This window comes from Pollachius pollachius, assembly GCF_949987615.1.
Source record: "Pollachius pollachius genome assembly, chromosome: 9".
Taxonomy (NCBI): domain Eukaryota; kingdom Metazoa; phylum Chordata; class Actinopteri; order Gadiformes; family Gadidae; genus Pollachius; species Pollachius pollachius.
Window position 1 is genome coordinate 24,148,873 of NC_136942.1, and position 24,591 is coordinate 24,173,463.

A 24,591-nucleotide genomic window follows, 5' to 3' on the forward strand; every position below is an offset into this window, starting at 1 on the left:
CAGGCATTTACCAAAGCCAGTCCCAGCTGTGGAACGAGATAACAAACCCGTCACTGTTTACCTGTGCAAGAACATGGTTCCCTTTCAAAATGTCGATAGAAAGGGCTTTAAAGAGATGGTCAAAACACTCGATCCCAGGTACACGTTACCTGCCCGCACACACTTCAGCCAAATTGAGACGCCAAAACTAGACGGAAAGGTCCACGAGCAAATGGAGAAAGAGATCCATTCTATTAAACATGTGTTTTTCAGAGATGGAAGTAACTTGAAAAAAGGATTTTGCATTTTTCTTTCATGTAGTTTTGCTGCCTAACCAGTATTTTACCCCTTGAGAAGCATTTATATTGTAATAAGATACAATTAACATACCGTGATATAATACCGTTACCGTCAATGCCTCAAATCATACCGTGATATGCATTTTAGTCCATACCGTACAGCCCTAGTTTAGGGGTTAAGGTTAGGGGTTAAAGGTTTTATCAGCGATGTTTGGTGACGTCACTTCTGTTGGTATTTGCAGCGAGATCCCAAACAAACAGAGCCACATCGCCCCTCCCTTCCATGTTTCGTTCATCTAGTAAAAACTATCATGAACGCAGCGCAAAATCCCACAACACCCTTACCTTGTCGGAGATTGGTTGGAATACTATTTATTTTGGTTTTGAGTGGTTGGTAGTACCATTTGTTTCTGTGTACGATCTCCGAGCAAAGGCTGCCTACAGACATGTTTTTTTGATGGCTTGCTTATGGGGCAGGCAGCTAGCAGATCGTGAAGATCAGATGAATGTGATCCTTTATGTTTCTGCCTAGAATCGCTGATACAACCTTTAAGGTTGGGGTTACGTCTTATACTCCAATAATTGTTCTCATTCAACTTGTTTAGTCCATATATTTATAGCTCTCCACAGCATAACATCACAGCTTGAACACAACAGCAGGAAAGTCACATTTTGTGAATAATTAAGAAAATAACAGTACATTTTTAATGATGCACATTGCAGTATTGGAACCATGGAACGATAGTGAGCTAGATGGAGAGGCAGACAGCTGCTGACAGAGTCGCAATATTTTAGCACGACAGCTCAACGTTTTTGATTGAAGGTGGACAGCTCAGTGGTGTTGCACGATATCCAAAATGATGACTTAGACACGATACCTGCCCGAAAATACCTCGATACTCGATACCTAACCGATACCACGGTGAAAATCGAAAATATCTGGAAACGAGATTAATAATGGTCCAGCTCGCTCTCATTATGGTTTAACTTTCAGCAGCTTGGACCTTGCCTGCTTTTTGAGCAAATTACGTTAATAAATTTATTCTACAGAGCAAGTATGGGCATAATCTCTTGTTTGTTAACATAATTCCTTTTGCTTAACAAGCCACTTTTCTATACAATATAAACTTTTGAACAGTGAACGACTGAATGACTGACTTACACATACAATTAAAATATTATTTTCTCCTCTTTATTAAAAACAAAACATGCCACTACATGGTACATGCCATTACACTATGGTGGACAAACGTCAGTCTGACAATTGCAGTGGAGTATTTAAACTTTAACACTGAGAATAAATAACTCAAAATATACTTGCTACTGAACATGAAACATAAACATCAAATTATTGCTTTCAACCTGCTGAGCTAAAATAAAATGTTTGTCTGTCGGTACTTTTATGCACACCGAACTAGACCGCTGTCAAGGAAAGTGGATTTTTTTACCTGATTCACGTCTTTCTTATCACTCCGCAGGTAGTCCGGTAACTTATCAACCCTAGCGTGTCCGGTTGCTAAGCGACGTCAACGTCTTTGGCGGACTATTTCTCTGCTGATCAATATTACGAATGGTAATTGTAAATAGACACACCGTGTAGGGGTGCAACGGATCACAAAACTCACGGTTCGCATTGTGTCACGGTTTTTGAGTCACGGGTGGGAAGACAAATGAGACTTTAAATAAAATCTTCAAATGTGTAAAAACAAAATTAAGTGAAAAATTTGGTAATAATCCAGCTTCCTTTAAGCATTGTAAATATTTTAAAAAATTACTTGTGGTGGATAATCACCACAAGTAATCTAATCATATCAGAAGTGTCCATGTAAAAGTGGATACTGTCGCTATGCCTCGAAAAAAGGTTGCCTAATAGGCTACACCACATTCGTTTCATATTTTTTCTCCACAAGCCGTTGGCAAGCGCTTCCGAACATGTCGCCATCTCGTTGCGTCTCACTCGCTCAGTGCCTGCTGCTGCTGTGGCTGAGTGCGAGCTGAGGGCCACGCCTACTGACTAGCCTCTGCGTGCAAGGAGTATGACTGCACAGACACAGATCGTTATTTTAATAAAAGTATCGATCCTAAAAAATTACAGAATCGTATTGTTTTTTGCGCGAGGGTATCATGTATACCGTGCAACACTAAAGCTCAGCAATGAAGATATTTAGAACCATTTTCTGAACAGTCTTCTGTTGGTCGAACACACGGGGCGAGTTTGTCAGAGGCTGCTCCCCATTTTGGGCAACGCTCCCCCTGTTCATAATATTTCACTAGAAAGGGGATGTCAGACTCTGCACCACAAAGTCCTTAATAGATTCTCGTCTTGAATCTGCGGATCGCTTGCACTAGTGCTGATGTTTTGAGGAGGCAAGCTCTGGTCACACGGAGCTGTTCCTTGTTCTTCACATGGGCTTTAGACTATAAGTGGTCATTACGCATATTTTTAAGGGTCCAATCAATAGTAGGTTGACAGAATTTGCTGAAATTGGCTCGAGTTAGGGTCTAATTTTATATTTTGTAAGATGACTTAGCCATCTCAGACGGCAAATTTGCAGTATTTCAATTTTTGTTTCACAAGAAGCAACATTGGTTCTCTGAAAAGTCGCCAGAGCTCGCTAGTTTGCATAACGACGTCAAATGTGACGTAATCACAACTCATTGGCATACGTTGTGCTGTTGGTTCTCTGAAAAGTCGCTAGAACTCGCTGGTATGCGTGATGACGTCATTCGTGATGCCACCACGCCTCATTTGCAGACAAGGGTTATGGTGTATTCAAGATGCATCGTACACCACCCGCACGAGATGCTCTTGTGACGTAATTTCCTGGCTTGTAACACTTACAGCGTTCCCATTTCTCTTTGTGAGCGGCACTACAGGACGAGTTGGGGAAGAACAGCCATTGGCTCGTCATTGTTTGCTAAATTCTCTTCTATAGCAAACCAGCTCGAAAACAAACACGCACAGCAAGACCGTGCAATGCAGAAATTGGTAACCGGAAATAAAGCAGCAATGTTATCTAGTGTGTTGGAGCCTTTAAAATCGACATTCAAACGACCAACGTGGTAGAAATACAAAGATTATACATCTCGTTACGGGCACAGTCATGACAAGCAGCCAGCGCAAGGGATTGGGATTGGGAAGAGTCGGGGACTGGAGGTGAGGGAGTGAAATGTGTGCAGTGCAGAGAAGAGGGAAACACGATAAAAAAAGTTGCATGTCACACTAAAAAGTCTCCAGATTTGCCAAACAGTCTCACACGAGTCAATTGGCACTCGGTTCCATGTTTCGCCCACACTCTGCAGCTGGCCATTAACGATGCTTTCGCTACCTACATTAACCCAGTCATTGTAGCTGCTAGCAGACTTGTACAACACTTCAATCATAGCAATCCAGCAAACAAAGCGCTCGCATCAAAACAGAAAGAAATGCAGCTGCCGTCTCATAAACTCATCCAATCCTGTAAAACCAGGTGGAATTCAGTCAGTGAAATGTTTAACAGACTAACGAAGCAGCGGTGGCCGTGTCTGCTGTACTGTCAGACCTCGCAGTTACCAAACTCACAGACGCGAGGACGCTGGAGCTGAGAGATGAATATTGGCAATTGATGGAGGATGTGGCGCCAGTGCTGGAAACACTCAAGTGTGCAATGACCGTCATGTCTACTGAGACTGAGGTGTCCATATCAGACACGTATCCCATCACCTTCAGCCTGATCAACGTGCATCTCAAGTCAGACGAGGGAGACGCCAGCAAAGGGGGGTAATTCAAATCCAGAGTGCGCACTTCACTGGGTGAAAGGATGAAAGTAAACTAAATCCATTAATTTAATTATTGCAGATATTTTTAACTGTATGCATTGCACACAAAGCACATTGTTTGACAATTGTAGTTTTTAAGTGCTTCTACTATCTTATCTAATTAATATTAATAACTAATATCAAGCAATCTATCAATGATTAATAGTGGTTCATTCATTAAATGATAAAACACATCCTATTAAAAACAAATGATTAAAAACAAAATCACATTTAAATCTAATTTATTATCATTTTCTTCACAGATTGCTTCTGATGACCTGACGTCAACACCACCAATGCTAGCCACCATGCTGGATCCTAGGCACAAGCACCTGGCATTTCTGACCCCACCAAGGAGGATTGCAGCTCATGCCAAACTGCTTGAGGTGCTGTCAGAAGCAGACGCCGGACGTGGGAGCTCCACATCAGCAGATGCCGCCGTGCCAGTCCAGGGAGCTGTGCTTCAGAGACGCAGTGCTTATGCTTTACTCATGGGGAAAACTATACCACCAGGAGCACCGATGACGTAGAAAAAGAAGTGGATAGCTTTCTGAAGGATCCGCCACCACTCCTTGATTCCAGTCCCGCAGCATGGTGGAAAGTCAATAAAGGAAGGTTTCCAAGGCAAAACCTGGCACGAAAGTACTTGGCCATACCAGGCACGTCAGTCCCTTCTGAGCGTGTTTTCTCAGCAGCTGGCCTAACTGTTAACAGGCTGCGCACACAACTTACTCCTGACCATGTTGATATGCTGATATTCTTGAAAAAAAATAGATAGGTCTATCTATGCGATGAGGAGCACTAGGGATGTTTTTGTTTTGTTTTACAAAGACAGACACATCTGAGAAAGGACATAGTCCATTTCAGTTCGTTGCCATGGCGCCGCAGCGAGTGGCAGCCCGACACAGCAGCTCCCGACCCCCTTTTCCTATTTCCTTTTTTTAAAAAACTTTTTATCTAGATATTACTTTTTAGAACTTCAACTCTAGACTTTGTTATTACGTAGGTATAAATCTTGAGTTAAATTATAAATCAATAGGGCTCTTAAACGGCTGTGCAACAACAATGTGCTGGACGATCACCGCGACCACCAAACAACAGCAACAAGGGGCCAACGTCTATTCACGAGACAAGCTCCTCCAGCACCGGGACCGACCAGTGGTGTGCCCGAAGGGGATCCCGAGGGAGTAGAGGTTAAGGCGGCGTGGGACCAGAGCAGGAGCCATGGTGAGGAACAAGAAGACGGAGAGGAGGTGGAGATACAAGCCCCGTCTTCCTTCGGTCATCATGGGGAATGTACGCTCACTGCCCAACAATGCAGACGAACTATCAGCCCTCATTAGCGGACAGTGTGAGTACCGGGAGTGCAGTGTGTTGTGCCTGATGGAGACATGGCTGAACGGGAAGATACCAGACTGCTCAGTGGAACTAGCCGGCCTCACGCTAGTTCGGGTGGACAGAGACAAACAGAGCGGTAAGAAGTCGGGTGGTGGACTTGCCGTCTTTGTTATCTCCAAATGGTGCAACCCTGGACATGTTACCACGAAGGAAATCACGTGCACGCCATGATGATTGTTGTTGTTTACACTCCACCATCGGCTGTGGCGGCGCGGGCTTGTGACGTCATTCACTCCACCGCCGCAGACCTGCAAACTCGGCATTCCAACGTTCTCATTATAGTGAATGGAGACTTCAACCATGTGAACATCTCAAAGACACTGACTGACTTCACCCAGTATGTGACCTGCAGCACCAGAGGGGATAAGACATTGGACTTACTGTATGCCAATGTTAAGGAGGCATACGGTGCAACAGCCCTTCCCCCCCGGGCAAATCAGACCACTGCTTGATACAACTGTCTCTTATATACAGGCCTCTTTTGAGGAGACAGACAATCACCACCAGGACTGTGCAGCAGTGGAGGCTGAGGAGGCCCTGATGGAGTGCTACAGGACAACCGACTGGGAGATGTTTCAGAAAGACTACGGTGACGATATTGAGGGTCTCACTCAATGCGTCACGGACTATATAAAGTTCTGTGAGGAGAGTGTTGTCCCGAAGGACCTGAAGGTTCGCTGCTTCCCCAACAGCAAACCCTGGATCAACAGGGACATCAGAGTCCTGTTGAACCGGGAGAGGAGAGCCTTCATGGTAGGAGACAATAAGGACACACAGAGGGGAATACAGAGAGAGCTGAGGAGGGAACTGAGGAGGGCTAAAGACTGCTACAAGAACAGAATAGAGGGGAAGCTGCAGCAGAACAACCCCCGAGAGGTGTGGGCGGGGGCGAGAACCATCACTGGCATGAAAAATGCTGGAGGATCACAGAGGAACGGGCAAAGGAACGGGCCGACGAGCTAAACCTGTTTAACAGATTTGACTCACCAACTGGGGCCAGACCAACACCCCCCTCCCCCTCCTGCACTACTCATCTCTCTCCTGCACCACAAGACCCGGGGATGGCAGCTTTTGCACCTCCCCTCAGCACCACCCTCTCTCTCTCTCCCTTTTCACACTTACAGGGAGGCTGGACCAATGTCCAGCCCAGAGGGCAGTCATCCCCTCACAACACCCCCAACTATCCCAGCGACCACAGCAACAACAACCCCAACCATCAACACCAGCTACGTGAGACGTCACCAGGATCAGGACATACAAGGCCAGAGGACCGGACGACATCGGCCCCAGGGTGCTCAAGAGCTGCGCGGAGCAGCTGACAGGAGTGTTCACGCATCTTTTCGGCCTCTCCCTGAGGCTGAAAAAGGTGCCAACACTCTGGAAGACATCCTGCGTAGTCCCTGTGCCGAAGAAGGGACAACCCAGCGCTCCAAAAGACTTCAGACCTGTGGCTCTAATGTCCCACGTCATGAAAACCTTCGAGAGGATGGTCCTGGAGCACCTCAGGCCCTTGGTGCGTGACTGCCTGGACCCACTGCAGTTTGCGTACCAGACCGACATCGGCGTGAAAGATGCCATCATCTGCCTGCTTCACAGAGCTTACACACACTTGGAGAGGCCACAGAGCATGGTGAGGATCATGTTCTTCGACTTCTCCAGTGCTTTCGACACCGTCCAGCCAGTCCGGCTGGCGGAGAAGCTCCAAGTGATGCAGGTGGATCCTGACATGGTGGCATGGATTACAAACTACCTCACGGACAGGCCACAGTATGTCAGGCTGCGACACCGCTTGTCAGACGTGATGACAAGCAACACCGGCACACCCCAGGGAACTGTACTCTCACAGTTTTTGTTCTCCCTCTACACCTCGGATTTCTGCTAGAACTCCCGAACATGCCACCTGCAGAAGATCTCCTCCTCCATTGTTTGATGCATCACAGACAATAGGGAGAAGGAGCACAGGGAACTAGTTGAGAACTTTTTGGGATGGTGTGACGGGAACCACCTTCAGCTCAACACCGGGAAAACCTAGGAGCTGGTGGTGGAGTTCCGGTGCAGAAAGAGCACCCCAACACCTGTGTCCATAAACGGGGAGGAGGTGGAGATGGAAGACACCTACAAGTTCCTTGGGGTGCATCTGAACAATAAACTGGACTGGTCAGCCAACACTGAGGCCCTCTACAGGAAGGGACAGAGTAGGCTGTTCTTCCTGAGGAGGCTCAGGTCTTTCAATGTGTGCACTAGGCTACTACGGATGTTCCACCTGTCTGTGGTAGCCAGTGCCACCTTCTCTGCTGTAGTGTGCCGGGGAGGAGGCATCGGGAGCGGAGGTGCCAGCAAGCTGAATAAGCTGGTGAGGAAGGCGAGCTCTGTGGTGGGGATGAAGCTGGACTGTGTGGAGGCTGTGACAGAGAGGAGGATGAGGGGAAAGCTGCAGGCGATCATGGACAATCCCTCTCACCCTCTCTACGCCGGGCTGAGGCGACTCAGGAGCACATTCAGCCACAGACTCACTCAGCCACGTGCCTCAAAGCGCTCGGGGGGCTCTTCATCCGATCAGCTATCAGACTTTATAACACCTCCACCCCCCGCTCCCAACGTCTCCAAAACCCAGAACAAAAACAGCTCTTTTTTTCCTGACCTGATTAAGGACTAAACCCCACACCTCAGGACTGACTGACTGTTGTTAACCTTGTTATTTGTTATTTATTTAATTTTAATTTTCCATTACCTCAGGAACCCTGCACATTTGGCACATTTATATTTATATTATATATCATATTTCATCATTTATTTATTTATTTACTTAACACAAAGGTCACCTACAAACGGACAATTACATATACACACGTGGACAAAATTGTTGGTACCCCTCTGTTAATGAAAGAAAAACCCACAATGGTCACTGAAATAACTTGAAACTGACAAAAGTAATAATAAATAAAAATTTACTGAAAATTAACCATTGAAAATCGGACATTGCTTTTGAATTGTGGTTCAACAGAATCATTTTAAAAAACAAACTAATGAAACAGGCCTGGACAAAAATGATGGTACCCCTAGAAAAGATGGAAATAATTTGACCATAGGGAAATGTTAACCTAAGGTGTGTCCTCTAATTAGCATCACAGGTGTCTTTAAACTTGTAATCAAGTCAGTCTGCCTATTTAAAGGGTGAAAAGTAGTCACTGTGCTGTTTGGTGACATGGTGTGTACCACACTGAACATGGACCACAGGAAGCGAAGGAGAGAGTTGTCTCAGGAGATTAGAAAGAAAATTATAGACAAGCATGTAAAAGGTAAAGGCAATAAGACCATCTCCAAGCAGCTTGATGTTCCTGTGACTACAGTTGCACATATTATTCAAAAGTTTAAGGTCCATGGGACTGTAGCCAACCTCCCTGGACGTGGCTGCAGGAGGAAAATTGATGACAAAATGAGGAGACGGATAATAAGAATGGTAACCAAAGAGCCCAGAACAACCTCCAAAGAAATTAAAGGTGAACTTCAAGGTCAAGGTACATCAGTGTCAGATCGCACCATCCGTCGTTGTTTGAGCCAAAGTGGACTTCATGGGAGACGACCAAGGAGGACACCACTGTTGAAAGCAAATCATAAAAAAGCGAGACTGGAATTTGCCAAAATGCATATTGACAAGTCACAAAGCTTCTGGGAGAATGTCCTATGGACAGATGAGACAAAACTGGAGCTTTTTGGCAAGGCACATCAGCTCTATGTTCACAGACGCAAAAAAGAAGCATACCAAGAAAAGAACAATGTCCCTACTGTGAAACATGGAGGCTCAGTTATGTTCTGGGGCTGCTTTGCTGCATCTGGCACAGGGTGTCTTGAATCTGTTCAGGGTACAATGATATCTCAAGACTATCAAGGCATTCTGGAGAGAAATGTGCTGCCTAGTGTCAGAAAGCTTGGTCTCAGTCGCAGGTCATGGGTCCTCCAACAAGATAATGACCCAAAACACACAGCTAAAAACACCCAAGAATGGCTAAGAGCAAGACATTGGACTATTCTGAAGTGGCCTTCTATGAGCCCTGACCTAAATCCTATTGAACATCTGTGGAAGGAGCTGAAACATGCCATCTGGAGAAGGCACCCTTCAAACCTGAGACAACTGGAGCAATTTGCTAATGAAGAGTGGGCCAAAATACCTGTTGACAGGTGCAAAAGTCTCATTGACAGTTACAAAAATCGTTTGATTGCAGTGATTGCCTCAAAAGGTTGTGCAACAAAATATTAAGTTAAGGGTACCATCATTTTTGTCCAGGCCTGTTTAATTAGTTTGTTTTTTAAAATGATTCTGTTGAACCACAATTCAAAAGCAATGTCTGATTTTCATTGGTTAATTTTCAGTAAATTTTTATTCATTATTACTTTAGTCAGTTTCAAGTTATTTCAGTGACCATTGAGGGTTTTTCTTTCATTAACAGAGGGGTACCAACAATTTTGTCCTCGTGTGTATATAGTATGTTTATTTTATCTTATTCAAATTAAATTTTAAATTAGTACATTTATTGTATATGTACTGTTTTCACACTTCTCTTTTCCCACTGTACTGCTGGTCACCTGTGAATTTCTCCCAAGGGGGTTTAATAAAGGACTCTCTTACCTTATCTTATCATCAGGCAGCCTATATTTTAAAGGGGACATATCATACCACCAGGTGTGAGTGTGATTAGCCGTTACAAGCCGTTTTCAAAATGTGCAGCATTGTGACATCACAGGTGGGTGTGTCCACCTAGATGTGTGACGGATAGATGAGCAACTTTTGCTAAAGTCCACTGGGTAGGCTGGTAGACTGATCTATCCAGCACACATCTAGGTGGACACGCCCACCTGTGATGTCACAATGCTGCACATTTTCAAACCTGCTTGTAATGACTAATCACACTCACACCTGGTGGTATGATATGTCCCCTTTAAGTTAACTAGAGCTACGACAGTCCAGTCCTGGTCTACTAATGTTATTGTGATATTGTCACATTTCCCAGTTTAAGGGGGATTATAAATGCTGCTAACAGTCCACATGTGACACCTTATTTACTTTTCAGAATTTATTTTATTATGCTGCTAAGAGCCAGTGCACTAATATATTTTCATGTTAAAGTAGCCTACATAGTATTGTATTCTTCTATCCAGCAATGTATTTTTTTTAGGCTGCTGCTATTAATGTTTCCAATGTCGCAGATGAGAGAATTCCTAATTTATTTTCATGTTAAGTAGCCTGTGTAATATTTTGATATTTTTTATTCTGAATATGTTTTATATGCTACCAAAATGTTATTCCCTGACCGCAAGTGAGGCCAGAATAAATCTTTGATTAAGGAATATGATTTGCATTTTTTCTTTATCATAAGGAAGATAGCATTTTATGTTACGTATACAGTAGATAGAAACTGTTCAGAGGGAAATTCAGTTTCTCAGAAGAATTGCCACTTATCAATTAATCGATCATCCATCGATAAGATGAAACAACTATCGATTAATGAATTACTCGATAATTTGCATGCCTAATTTATGCCTACTCGTCTGTAATTTTACAATTATTAAATCATTTAGGTTACGACAATAATCAGGCCACAATTTTCTTTATAAATTCTGCAGTATTCCACGTTTTACTGTTAATTCCATTTTTAAAAGGAGACATATTATGGTGTTTTCTCAACAAGTAAACATAGTATATGAGTTCCAGAAAACATGTTTTTGACGCTGTTTGCTGGAAATGGCTTTGAGGTAAAAAGAAATTTGCCTACCGCTATTCCCCTCTGTTTCAGTCCATTCAGAATTAGGGGTGTTAACGATACACGTATTTGGACCGAATCGCCACGGTACAGGCACTTCGGTGTGGTTACAGAGGTGGACCGCGGTGCGTAAATGCAGCGTACATAGCGTTAATATGGCGAATGTAAAGGCTTGTTTTGAGATGCGGAATTTAAAACTTGAAGTCGGAGTTTCCCCCGGGCTGTTTAGCCAAAGTATACTACTCCGACTCCGTAACTACGGAGACCCCTCAGCAGCTCTCCGTCGGGATGTCGGATACGCAATGCAATTCGCCGCCCGATCGATCTTATATGTTGACTACAAACCATGTAAGCAGTGTTGTAAATAAAGTAGCAAAGCTTTCCAAATCTTATTTGTTGTTTTATTGGTCCTTAAGGTGCTAAGTAAACAATGTACAAAGTAATCAAGGTGCAAAGTCAAACCGGAGAAGTGATTCCGGAAATGATTTTGTTAGAGGACCAATCACAGCCCTTGCCGTCTCCGTTGCGTTGACCAATAGGTCCATGGCGTCGACGGATAGTTAAAAAATATTAGATGCACACGTAAGCTACGGAGAGGGTCTCCGACAGGCTCTCCGGCTATGGAGAGGGCTCTCCGTGTCTACGTACATCACTTTAACATGCACATGCATTTGAAAAGGCACCATCCAGGTGTTACTATCAGTGTTGCTGTGAAAAAGAAACGAGCTGTGCAAACCCCGCTCACGACACTATTTCAACAACCCCTGTAGGGGAATTCAATAATGCAAATGCCATAACCAAGTTTATCTGTGTTTTCATTGCTGCTGATCTACGGCCATTCTCTGTTGTTGACAAACAAGCAGTTTTTTTTTAATTTTCCCCTTAACTATGAACGGTACCGTCCTGTACCGTACCGTGACTTCAAAACCGAGGTACATACTAAACCGTGAATTTGTGTACCGTTACACCCCTATTCAGAATGCGCTGTTTCTAGTGTCTGTAGCTTTAAATCAAATTAGCTTCTGCCCATTGACCAATGAGCTGTCAGAGTGAACCACAGCATGGAGGAGAAGTTATTGTTGCCGTTTGCGGACTCCCGGAGCTCTATATCTATGTAATATAAGTATTTATATAATATTATACATAATATCATGCCCAAAAGCTATGTGCGCCTCAGATGATATTATGAATAAAGACGGCGTCCGACGTCTCTCGTACTTCCACAACAAGTAAAGACTCGTAGTGGGGGATATCTCGGCCATGGTTGAGAAGAATTGGGGGAAAGGAACTTTGGCCTTGACTCTCTGAAGTCCATATTGAACCGCGACAGGGAGGAGAAAAGGATTGTGCCGCCGGAGCTGCCGGACTAGAGCCGAGCTTTCCCTGCCGGAGCTGCCGGACTCCCTGCCAGGCAGTCACATGGCAAACTGACAAATTAGACATCTACTTTTGTATGGAATATCCCTGCTTCTGAAATGCGCGAACATCTCAGCGCTCGTCCACTGGTCCACAAAATCTTAGCTACGCTCTGATTGGAGGGGGGTGGGGAAGTGGGAGGTAATATTCAAATGTGCCCCCTTCCTACGTAGGAGGGGGCGCCGAAACTGACTGGCTCGTTTGGTAACTGTAGGCGGGGTACTTTCAGAATAGATATCTCACTCAAAAAATCATGTACAGACTTTTTTCAAAGTTTGTATGCGTGTGGGAGCACCAGAGACCCAAAACACCCCAAATCCCAGGAAAATGTTGTTTTCATAATATGTACCCTTTAATACCAGATCCCGCGATTCTGTCCGCATCACGGAAATCATAGGGCCCTACAATTTGGAGTTTTTGAATTAACCATCCTCTGCTACCATGTTTAACTAGTCCATTTATTTATAGCTGTCCATAGCATAACATTATAGCAGGGGTGCCCAACCAGTTGATCGCGGTCTACCAGTTGATCACGGGCTGAGTTGGAGTCGATCTCGAGATCTTGTTTTGATGGAGGAAGCCGGTGTCGTGCCAATGTATTTACCCCCTATAGGAAATGTATCATCATCAACATGCATTCAGTACACACTACGCTTCTGTTACGAGAGGAGCGTATGTGTGTGCGCGAGAATGGCAGTGTGTGTGTGAGTGACTTCAGCGAGTGAGTGGATGAGCGAGGAGAGCGAGCGGTTTCGCATGTCAGTTTAGTGAATGAACGAGTCCGGTTGTGTCCGTGCAAAAGTGTACTGTTAAGTTAGTGGAACTACGAATAAAGTACCCAGCCTGTCAATAATCGGTGGCCGCTTCTTTCCGACCTATAAGCAGACCCACTGCCGGTCAAAGTGAAGGCTGATACCCCCGAGAGAGCATCGGCCCTGGAGGGAACCTGTGCTCCTCGACTACGGTCTGGGAGCCCACAGCAGGAAAGATTTCACCCAAGGCTGAAATAAAAGTACATGTCTTTCTAATTGTTGGTCATCAACGAGGTTGTAAATTAGTAACTTCGGGAACATCTGTCTTCATTCATTGCGCCGCGGCCGAACTGACGGGGATATTCTCTGATATGAGTCTTAAAGACAGTGTGTTGCCTATATTTTTACAATACAGGCTATATCAGGCATAATGGGGAAAGAAAATCTCACGCGCCCCCTTCTATCTGGTTCTCGTTTCCACCGCCAAAAGTGGGCGGGGTCCGAAAATAATCGTACTGAGCAGAGCTTAGGCTACCTATTTTTCGGTACTCCTTCTTTTGGCTACCAAGCGGTCTGATAGGGTGCCGAAAAGTTGGAGCTACATACGCCGTCCTTAGATTGGTCGACAGCATCGTCACTTCCGTGCTACAGGGCGATAAAACAAACAAACAATACCCGTTAAGTATTTCTGGAAAATGGCAAAAGCAGAGAAAATCTGCGCAAATGTTCACCGTCCTTCTTCGATGTCCTCCATTGTTGCTCTTTTTAATGTGTCATGTTCTTTTTCATCTTTTTTATTAGCAGGCTACACTGTGTCGTGCTGCTATGATGATGATAATGATGATGATGATGATGATGATGATCGCCTTCCGGATTAAAACCCGCCCTACCATTATGGTACAGTCAGCGGTGGAAACGCACCCCACCTAACCTTACCGCACCTAACAGCACTGCTCGGTGGAAACACGCCATAAGGCAGTGTACACGTTGGGCTTCTGGCTGGTGTAATGTGTTGATTTGGTCGCCGCGGTCTGATTTGAATCTAAGGGACCATCCGTGTGTAAAACTAGAACACCTGTCCCACGCGCAGTAAAGGTTCTTTCAAGACAAACGAGTGTTGACGTCATTGATTAATACTATAGGTAGATATTCTGTTACTTGAGAAGACGTGAATATACGTTTGTTGTTTGTGTTGTATGTGATTGTAATGCAGTATTGAACCAAATTAAAACATTTACAAAAGTATCCATGAAAACAAGTTTGCAATGCGGAAGGTTTAAGCGGAACTGCCTACAAGCCCTATCGCACTTAAACGTAAAGACATCCCAACATCACGGGAAAGCGCTCGTACCCCGGCCTGGGCTCGTCCCCCGGCCTGGGCTCGTACCCGGGGCCGGCTCTGTACCCAACGTCTCTTCATTCTGAACGTAACGCCGACGTGAGAACTTATCACGCAAAGTTTGACTGTATGCAAGTTAGCTGTTAGCATCTTAACCCGGACCGGGTTGAACAGTCCAATGAACCAGCCACACACAGTGACAGCTCATCGGAGAACATGTGTGTGCGTTAGCCGGCGATGACCAGGTGTTCCTATCGATGTTTCTGAACTTTAAACACTGATTAAATAAGTAAAGCTCTCAAACACCGACCTGCCAACAAGTCGACCACAAACCGTCAAAACTCTACATATTGTTCAACTACAACATGCGAATAAAGGCGTAATAGTTGTAACCATACGACATAACTTTAAGCGCCTAGTATGGCGTTAACCAACTGTTAATCTCTTACCTTTTAGCGGCTCGCGCTTTGCAGCCATTACTCCTGGAACTGCATTTTCTTTGCCGGACGAAACGTCACTTCCGGTTGTGGTGTTTCTCCCTGGGCAATCCGCCCACTGCTGAGTTGGAGTGCTTTCCGGTTGAGGTGTTTCTGTTTGGAGAACCCGCCCACTGCTGAGTTGGAGAGCCGCGCCACCATGTGGACTAAACACCAGCCCATACACCACTGTTCTCTGTCCGGCTCTGAAAGCAGAATCCTCTCAATTAACGGAGATGTGTTGTGAAAAGAGGTTGGCATTAACAAAGATTAAATTAGAAATTAAGAAGAAACTAACAAATAATGAATCATGACACCTGCATCACCTTTATCTTCAAAACAATAATATCACTGTAATACTTACCTACACTTTGGTACACACGCACACATCCCCCCCCCCCCCCCCCCCCCCCCAGCTTTAAAGATGGCTAAGGCAAAGTTTGATCAAGTTTGCCGCTGCTACTTCAGCTGGGAAGTAGCAGCGTCCCGTTTTCATTTCTCATAGCGAGAGGGTTGATAGCTTCTGATGTTGCAAACTAAATGGGGGAGCGTAGGACCCTTTTTCAGAAAAAGGGTCCTATGCTCCCCTTATGTATTGCTACAGGGGAACATAGGACCCTTTTTGGGAAAAACGGGGAACATAGGGATGACCCCCTAAAGGGAAGTGATTATAAATTAGCGCATGGATTTTACATGTACCTCAAAGAGCTGCTTTATAGGCTAATCGTGGATTGTCATCGGAAATACAGCTTAGATAACAGTAACCAGGAAGTGTTATTGACATTATTCTTTTATATCTAGTTAATCGAGATAAGCTCACAAAATGATGAGGCTGACACCGTTGGACTCCTCGGAGTCTTGTTCATATGGCATATTGTTTGTGAAGATAGCGTAACGTGAAAAATATCGTTTACGTTAGCATTTAGCTTCTACCGGGAGTACATCGGATAAGTTAGAAGCAGCTAGCCTCTAGCCATATAAACTGTGGTCCCGACATACAAACGCCCAATATATTATAATCATATTTCCAATCTTTTAATCATTTTAATTAGGGATGTCCCGATCCGATCGACGGCATCGGTATCGGTCCGATATTGGCCCAGAACGCTGGATCGGATATCGGAAGGGAGAAATAAATATGATCCGATCCGCGCAGCATGTCACATGATAACAACAGTAGTCGCCAATTAGGTGCACGCGCATGATAGCTGGCACATGAGAGCTACCTGTTGAACGGATAGTAACAGTTGTCAGTCAGTATTTCAAGTGTAACAGTCTGGATGTTGCACGGCTCTCCTCGGCTGTAGCCGAGCGCGATGACACGCAGTCACGTCACAAGCTCCAGCTTGGGCTAGAGCCGATCACAGCATTGCTTGTGGCGATCACAAAAGCTAACCATTTCGGATGTAGTGGACTTTCAATCGATTAAAATGATTAAACAATTTAAAATATGATTATTATATATCGGGCGTTTGGGTGTCAGGACCCCCGTTTATATGGCTAGGGGCTAGCTGCTTCTTACATATCCGATGTACTCCCGGTAGAAGCTAAATGCTAAAGTAAACAATCTTTTTCACGTCATGCTATCTTAACAAACAATATGCCATATGAACGAGACTCCAAGGAGTCCAACGATGTAAGGCTGAATCACATTACTGCCCTTAACCCAAACATTCACCCCTACGCATCGCTGTTGCATGTTCAACCGCAGGGCACACTTGCAACGCTAGAGTTGTGACCTGCTCCCGCAATACCTAGCGAGAAAATGGAAAATCCAGAAAAATCCTAGGCAAGATGGCGGGCGAAAGATGCGACAGGATCAAAAACCACAAATGTAAGTGTTTTCAATGTTAATCATTAAATAAACGACGATGACCATTGCATTATCATTATGCCGTTTCAATGTTGTACAGGCATTTTCTTTATATCAAGCACAATCACAAAAGCTCACAGAGCTCACATTGGGCCGGGGCTGGACTTCAATAAACCTGAAGTCCAGATTGAACCGGGACATGGAGGAGAAAGGGATTTTTGAGATAAAGGTACGTCAGTACTGGACATATTTCCATGTCCCATTTGGTTCGTTCTAATAATAGTTCCATTATAGCACTGGTTCTATATATTATCGTCTGGGTACAAGGTTTGATCCAAAATAAAGTGCAATATTGAAGTTTCTAACAGATTGTGAGCATGAATAATATTCTTATCTAATCATACCGTGTTTTTCCATGTGGGTAAGGTTGCACTCATATCAAACTATCAAACTATGAACTAACCATCAAACTATACAGTAAAATTCCAGAGACAGATAATGTATCAAAAGATTTATTCTGAATTGAAGTGAAAAAATAACTTGTACACATCCCGAAGACAAACAAAAAGCAGCCTCTGCAGACCATGCATGGCTCTTCTGCTGAGGTGGAAGTCCTGCTCCTGCTCCAGCTCTACGGCGAACCCTAAACAAAGGATGGGCACCTTACATTTAACTTGCATTACAATGGACGACTGTTTGGAAAAGGAAATAAAATCACATAATTTAGTAGAAGGACTTTTACTACTTGAAACTATTAACATACAATGCATGTGTACGGTAGTCTATCCTATCAGACCTGAACACTGATCAAAATACAAATCAAAGTCAACTTTATTTGACATTATGTGTATCACATAGGGGTTGATACAACAATATTAACGTTAGTTATACAGGCATGCTGTGTAGCTAGGTTAGCTACAACAAACTTTTTTGCAGTATATTCCACATAAGTGAAACGGATCCACCAGCATTCCCAGCCGTCGAATACGGCGTTGAACAAGTTTTATTTTTTCCAAATTTCATAGACAGCAAAAAATGTTTAAAACCCACGCAAGAAAAATCACCACAGCTGAAGTATGGTATTTTGAATATCAAAACAACCGGCCACAAATTTGTCGCGTCTACTACACCCCTACCGACCCACTAATGCGTACTGTAACTGGGTCTTGAAGGGTTGTCGTCCCATTTCGTAGGAGTAGGCTGGAGGGGTAGGGTTGGGCCGGGATTGTAGCGGGATTGGCCCTAAGCCTCATCATTTTGTGAACTTATCTTGAGATGTGAAAGAATAACGTCAATAACACTTCCTGGTTACCACAAGTGATGACACACACACACGCAGGGGTTGACACTAAGGTTTCAAAAGCACTTGCCCATCGGGCAAGTGCAGGTCATGTTCGACTTGCCCGAATGTAATGTTCACTTGCCCAAATTAAAATCAGAGTCTTGAACGGGCCTCTTTTTGCCAGGCACCTGGCCTCAGTTTGGGGAACTCAGAAAACTCATCCTAGCTCAGACTGAAGCTGAATGTTAGCTTCCACATATGTACGTGTTTAAAAAGTAACAAACTTCTTCTTTGTTTACTTATTTACGAAATGGTCACATCATGCCACGAAGTGATTTCAGTCCACCGTTGCATCCTATTAAAGCTATCGCCCAGTTATATCTAGACCTGCATGCTTTCATCTGGATTTTATGCAAATGTAAATAACTAAATGTCCAAGGTACTAGCAAAGATATGTATTTTTTAACTTTCACGTTTCTTGTAAGTCTAACTAAACAATCACAATCGTGTTTATAGTAGTGTTGTCACGGTACAAAGGAGCTACACCCTACTCAGTTCTGTTCGCTTTGCATTGGTGGAAGTGAGTAGGGGGAGAGGTTAAGTAGAGCCTTCAGATTGGACGGTTTGACTTTAGAGTTACCGTCATGTTTTGTATTTATTTTTTTTACCATTATTGTTTCATAGGGTCAAACATTAACAAATTTCTCCTACAGGCGTTTGATAAAGTTCTATCTATTGAACAGAAAGAAACACTTGGTCATACTTTACCACATCATTGCCCCCCCCCCCCCCCCAAACTATCAATATTTTCCCTATGGCTATGAGCAGGTGCTGAAAACAACTGAGATCATAAAAAAGCAAGCTGAGAGTGGCAAGATAGGTTAGGTGAAACTCAAGGGTCAGACTCAGGAAGTTCTTCAAGCAAACCAGAAACTGCTGCTTGAGGGATTTGTATGTGCTAATCAAGCAAAGTCTGAGCAGTGGGCACTACTTGAACAACCAACTACCTCATCTCTGCCAGGTGGTGTCTTTGTCGATTGTTGCATGATCACCTTGCCAACTTACAAAGTGCCGGTGCTACTCAGAAACAAGACTTATCGTGACATCATCTTGCCTACCAACTGTGTTATTTCTGAGTTAATGGGCCCTGATTGTGTCCTTCGAGTCCTGTAACAGAAAAAAATAACAAAAGTCTCTGCTTCATGTTCCTACCAGCAGCAGACTACAGACACAAAACCTGCTTTGAGATTTGACTTTGGTACCTCTCCCTTTTCTGAAGAGTGGAAGCAGAGAATCGCTCAAAGGTTGAACACTTTCTTTGATATCTTTTCCAACCATGACCTCAATTTTGGTCATGTAACCAAGATCATACATCACATTAAGCTTAAGACGAGACCCCATTCAAACAGATATCCTGGCCTATTCACCCTCGTGCGTCACTCGCCCTCAAAAAGCATCTGTAAGCGTCATCAAGGAGTCAGAGTCTCCATTCTCGTCGGCCATTGTGGTAGTTAGAAAAAATAATGGTGATGTGAGGTTATGCATGGATTATCAAAAACTAAACCTGCTGAACTGCAGTACTTTTCAGCTCTGACTGAATCACAATGGTTCTCTGTTATGGACCTCAAGTCGGGGTATTTCAGTTGGAAATGAACGATCGGACAAGCCAAATACAGACTTTGTGTGCCCCTTTGGGTTCTATGAATTTAATCGTATTCCCAAAGGAATCCCAGTGCATGAAGGATCTCATTCTGAAACAAAACCGTTGTCTTTTTGGACAATTTGATCGTATTTTCCAGTACACTTGAGGAGCATGAGACCAGGCTCGTTCATATCCTTCAACGCCTGAAAGAATACGGACTCAAGCTCTCACCTGAAAAGTGTAGGTTCTTTCAGAATCTCTGTTCTCTTTCTAGGACTGATCCTGAGAAGACAGAGGCTTTAAAAACCTGGCAAGAACCTTGAAAGAAAAGTCATTCCTCGGATTTACCGGTTACTACCGGAGGTTCGTGAAGGACTATTCAAAGATAGTTAAACGACTCATCTCTCTCCCCGCAGGCTAGCCACTTCACCGGAAAGGCTGTAAATCTACTCCAAGTGATGGTTAATACCTAAACCCCAAGGAACCCCTTGAAGAATGCTGGAGTGATGTCAGCAAGCCTTTGAAAGCCTTATCGAGAAACTTACCTCTTCACCTGTGCTCAATCTGCTGATCCAAAACTGCAAGTCTTCCTTCATACAGATGCCATCACCACTGGTCTTGAAGCTGCTCTGTACCAAGAACAGACTTGAGTGACACGTGTAATCACCTACGCATGCCGCTGTTCATCCCGCAGTGAGTCCAGATACCCGGCTCACAAATTCGATTTTTCGGCCCTTAAATGGACCATTACAGACAAATTTTACGACTACTTGTATGGTAACACATTCACTGTTATCACAGATAACAATTCTTTAACCTACCTTCCCACCACGGCGAAGCTTGATGCCGCTAAATACAGCTGACCACTGGCAATTGTCCACGTACACCTTAGACATAAAATAAAGAGCCGGCAAACACAATTTCGATGCAGACACAGTCGCTACAACCTGCCAGAGACATACAGTCCTGATGCTGAATGACTTGTCTTCCTTTGGGCTTGTACAATCTCTTGCCATGTCTCCTGCTGCTATCCCTGTCATGTTTGAACAGGAGGATCTATACAATGGTCTTTTGAAAATCCAAAAATATAGTCAACCTGACCTCCTGCAGATGCAGAGAAATTATCCTGTCATTGGAAAAGTCATTAGCTGGGACCAACTTACTTGCCAATAACAAAGCTGACTCCCATGATCTTCACTTGATCTTGAACGGAAGTGTCTTGAGCTACAAGATGATCTTCTTTACCGAATGCGCCTGTCTGGAACAGAGATCCCGATGCAGTTCGTTCTCCCCCTTCTGAGGCCCTCAGATCCACTGTGTTGCAAAACCATAACGATAGTATGGGCCATCAAGGAATCGAGCGAACAGTTGAACTTGCCAGATCTCGTTTCGATTGGCCTCAGAGATAGAGTGGAAAGTGAAGACATGTGAGAGATGTGTCCTCAGAAAAGCCCCACCTGACAAGGCGACCCACTTGTAAACATCAATACCACCAGACCAATGGAGCTCAGCTGCATGGACTTCCTCTCAATAGAGCCTGATAGCAAAAACACAAAGGATATTTTAGTGATCACAGATAACTTCACAAAGTATGTCGTGGCCATCCCTACAAGAGATCAAAAGGCCAGAACTGTGGCAAAGAGTCCGTAGGAACACTTCCTAGTCCTCATTTTCCAGAGCGACTCCACAATGACCAGGGAGGAGGTTTTGAATTGCATACTACCGAGGACTGTGTTCCATGCTAGGTATACGCAAAGTGAGAACCAGCCTGTATCACCCCAGAGGTAATCCTGTGGAGCACTACAACCGGACTTTACTAAGTATGTTGGGTACATTGAAGGAAACAGAGAAAACCCACTGGCGTATTTTTGTTAAGCCGTTTACACATGTTTACAACTGTACCAGAAATGACGTTACAGGCTTCTCCCCATATTAACTTATTTTTGGAAGGCAACTTTGCCTGCCCATTGATATTGCTTTTGGACTACCAGTCACCGACAAACAACCCCTCTAACATTCACAGTATGCGAAAAAGTTGAAAAACCATCTTGAGGAGAGCTACCAAGTAGCCATCAATAACTCTCGCAAAGTGGCTGACAAAAACAAAAGGAGGTTTGACAAAGTAATTTGTGAGTGAGGGCCATCAGTGATGACTTCTGGACGAAGTGGGATTACCCCAATTGTATTGGAGCAATTGATGGCAAGTACGTCTGCGTCAAAGCGCCAGCCAAAAGTGGCAGCAGCTTTTTCAATTATAAAGGTTTTTTTAGTTTTATTTTGATGGCTGTCTGTGATGCCAATTACCGCTTCACCTTCATTGACATCAGAGCCTTCGGCAGGGAAAGTGATGCTGGGGTCTTTTGTTGGTCCAAGTTTGGAGCGCAGCTCATTCAGGGACAACTCCCTCTGCCGCCACAAGCGCCTCTACCTAGGACAGATGTGCTGACACTACCTATATATATATATATATATATATATATATATATAGACCACTACAACAATAAAATGTGTTTCCATGCTAACTAGTGTAATGTCTATTACCCAAACTGCCACACACATTCAAACTAATGAATCAGTTATTTTATTAAACTACAGCCTCAGGGCTCTGACAGCAATACCTTCTGTCCATTGTTGCAACAGCTCTTCTGATTATAACAAACACAACTTCAGCCCACCTAGACTATTTAATTTCACAGAACTTCTTGAACTTGCAAGCATACATTTACAGTTCCTGACTTAATATGGCTCTATAGCCTGCTCTTTAGCTGTTGCTGCATTTGTATTATTGGTTCAAGAAGGACCAAGGTTTTCTAATAAGAATATTCTGTAAATAGGATCTCAACAACTGTCTCAGGACCAGAAGGTTTACCATTACCGGCACTCGAGAGCAAGGCAGGTGATTGAAAATGCCTTTGGCATTCTTGCTGCCAGGTGGCGAATACTGGGAAGCGCTATGGAGTGTTCAGGGAACGGCTGTCAGGGAACTCTTCAAAGAGTACTTCCAGACAGATCAAGGCAGGATTGACTGGCAGGACAGGCATGCCAGACGTGGCACGCTGTACAATGAAGATGTTTCATATAATGTATGTGTTACTGTCAGTTAGGGACAGTCTGTTGTCTTTTGTTTTAATAAAATGTGTTCTTTAAACCATATATTGTATATACAATCTATGGCCATAACCATACATAAGTAACAACAAACAAATGTTATTAGAGTGCTAATTTATTTATTTTTAGCACTAGTGTGCAACACTGTCAAAGGCACTTAACTCAAATAACAGTACAAAAACAATACATTCAGGGGTCTTAAATATACATAGAACATGTAGAACAGAACATTTAGAACAATACATAAATAAAAAATAAAAGTGCAACAGTGTCAAAGGCACTTAACATTTTAAATAACCGAAGAATAATAGAATAAAAGAACAATATAATATTTGGAAAAGAACGTCTATATAACTTATGTACGGCCCTATATATACATCTCCATTAGCTGCTGGATCTCTTTCATCAGCTTCTTGCCATCTGTGGCTGGAAGGTCCTGAAGAAAAGAGTTCAGGTGGGCCGTAAAAGTGCTCAACACATTTATACTGTCCTGTGCCTTACGCCGTCACTCCTGCAGTCTTTCGAGCAATGCTGCATCGACCGGATCCTGATCCACCTCAGTAGTTCTGCTCCTCTTCATGGCTCCAGGTTGAGAGCTCTGAGAAGGGGGGGGTCAGTTGGTGGTGGTGTTGGTGCCGATGCTGAAGAGGACCCATGCGCTGTAGGCTGTGAACTGCCCACCTCCGCCTCCTCCTCCGCCTCCTCCTCCGCCTCCTCCTCCTCAGCTTGATCTTGAGTCTATAGAAGTACAAAATATATCCTTAACTCTATACTCCAGCACAACATTCTTGCACTTATGTTGGTTCTGCATTGGTTTTAAGTCACATTTAGACATAATTAAATAATACTTTGCATTATATAAATAGTATATGAATTGAATAACTAAAATGCAACTCATGATTATTGCATGGAGTTGAAATGGAACTGTTATGGCAAGGATTGTGAATCGAACTGTATTTGACAGAGGACAGATGTAGGTTGCTAGTGAAAGAAGATTGGCTTTCCGTCTTGTACAGTTTATTTCTAAAGTATGTTTGAGTAAAAGTGTTTCAATCGGCCCGGTAAGTAAGTAGAAATGCCAGCAAACAACTCAACAGCATTAATCATTTTACAAAGCAGACATAAAAGATACTTACTTCAAAGTTGGACGAGGAGTTTCGGTGTCTGATGTAAACCTTCAGCCATGCCAATTGTCTCAAGATGGGATGTTCGGGCCACCCTGCAGCATCCCCACTCTCCTTGGACTTGTTGTGGACTCGGACAAATCTGTCCCTGGCTAAATTCCATTTATTCTGGAAGGTTTTCACAGGCAGTTCTACGGCAAGCGCTATTTCCTCCCAGCTGTTCATACATTGTTGTTCGTCACGATGACCCGGCATGATAGAATCATACAGGTGGATATACCCCCTCACCAACTTGCAGATTCTCTCCTCCAAATTTTGCGCCATTTTTAAATGTCCCGTTCTCTCTTCTTTGTTTACATTCGCGAATGGTCTGACTTCTGACTCTATACCACCTCGATTTCCAGTG

The 24,591-nt window shown here is 43.9% G+C and overlaps 1 protein-coding gene across 3 annotated transcripts in view; it reads right to left on the bottom strand.

Moving 5' to 3' along the window:
• Positions 1-15,245, bottom strand: part of pik3c2a (phosphatidylinositol-4-phosphate 3-kinase, catalytic subunit type 2 alpha) — a 77,984-nt gene extending 62,739 nt beyond the window's left edge. For 2 of the 3 annotated variants that reach the window (XM_079743312.1, XM_079743314.1), the window contains exon 1: positions 15,190-15,245. The gene's annotated coding sequence lies outside the window, so the exon portion shown is untranslated. The remainder of the gene's footprint in view (positions 1-15,189) is intronic. The other variant, XM_079743313.1, reaches the window with a different exon arrangement.
• Positions 15,246-24,591: the final 9,346 nt, after the last annotated feature.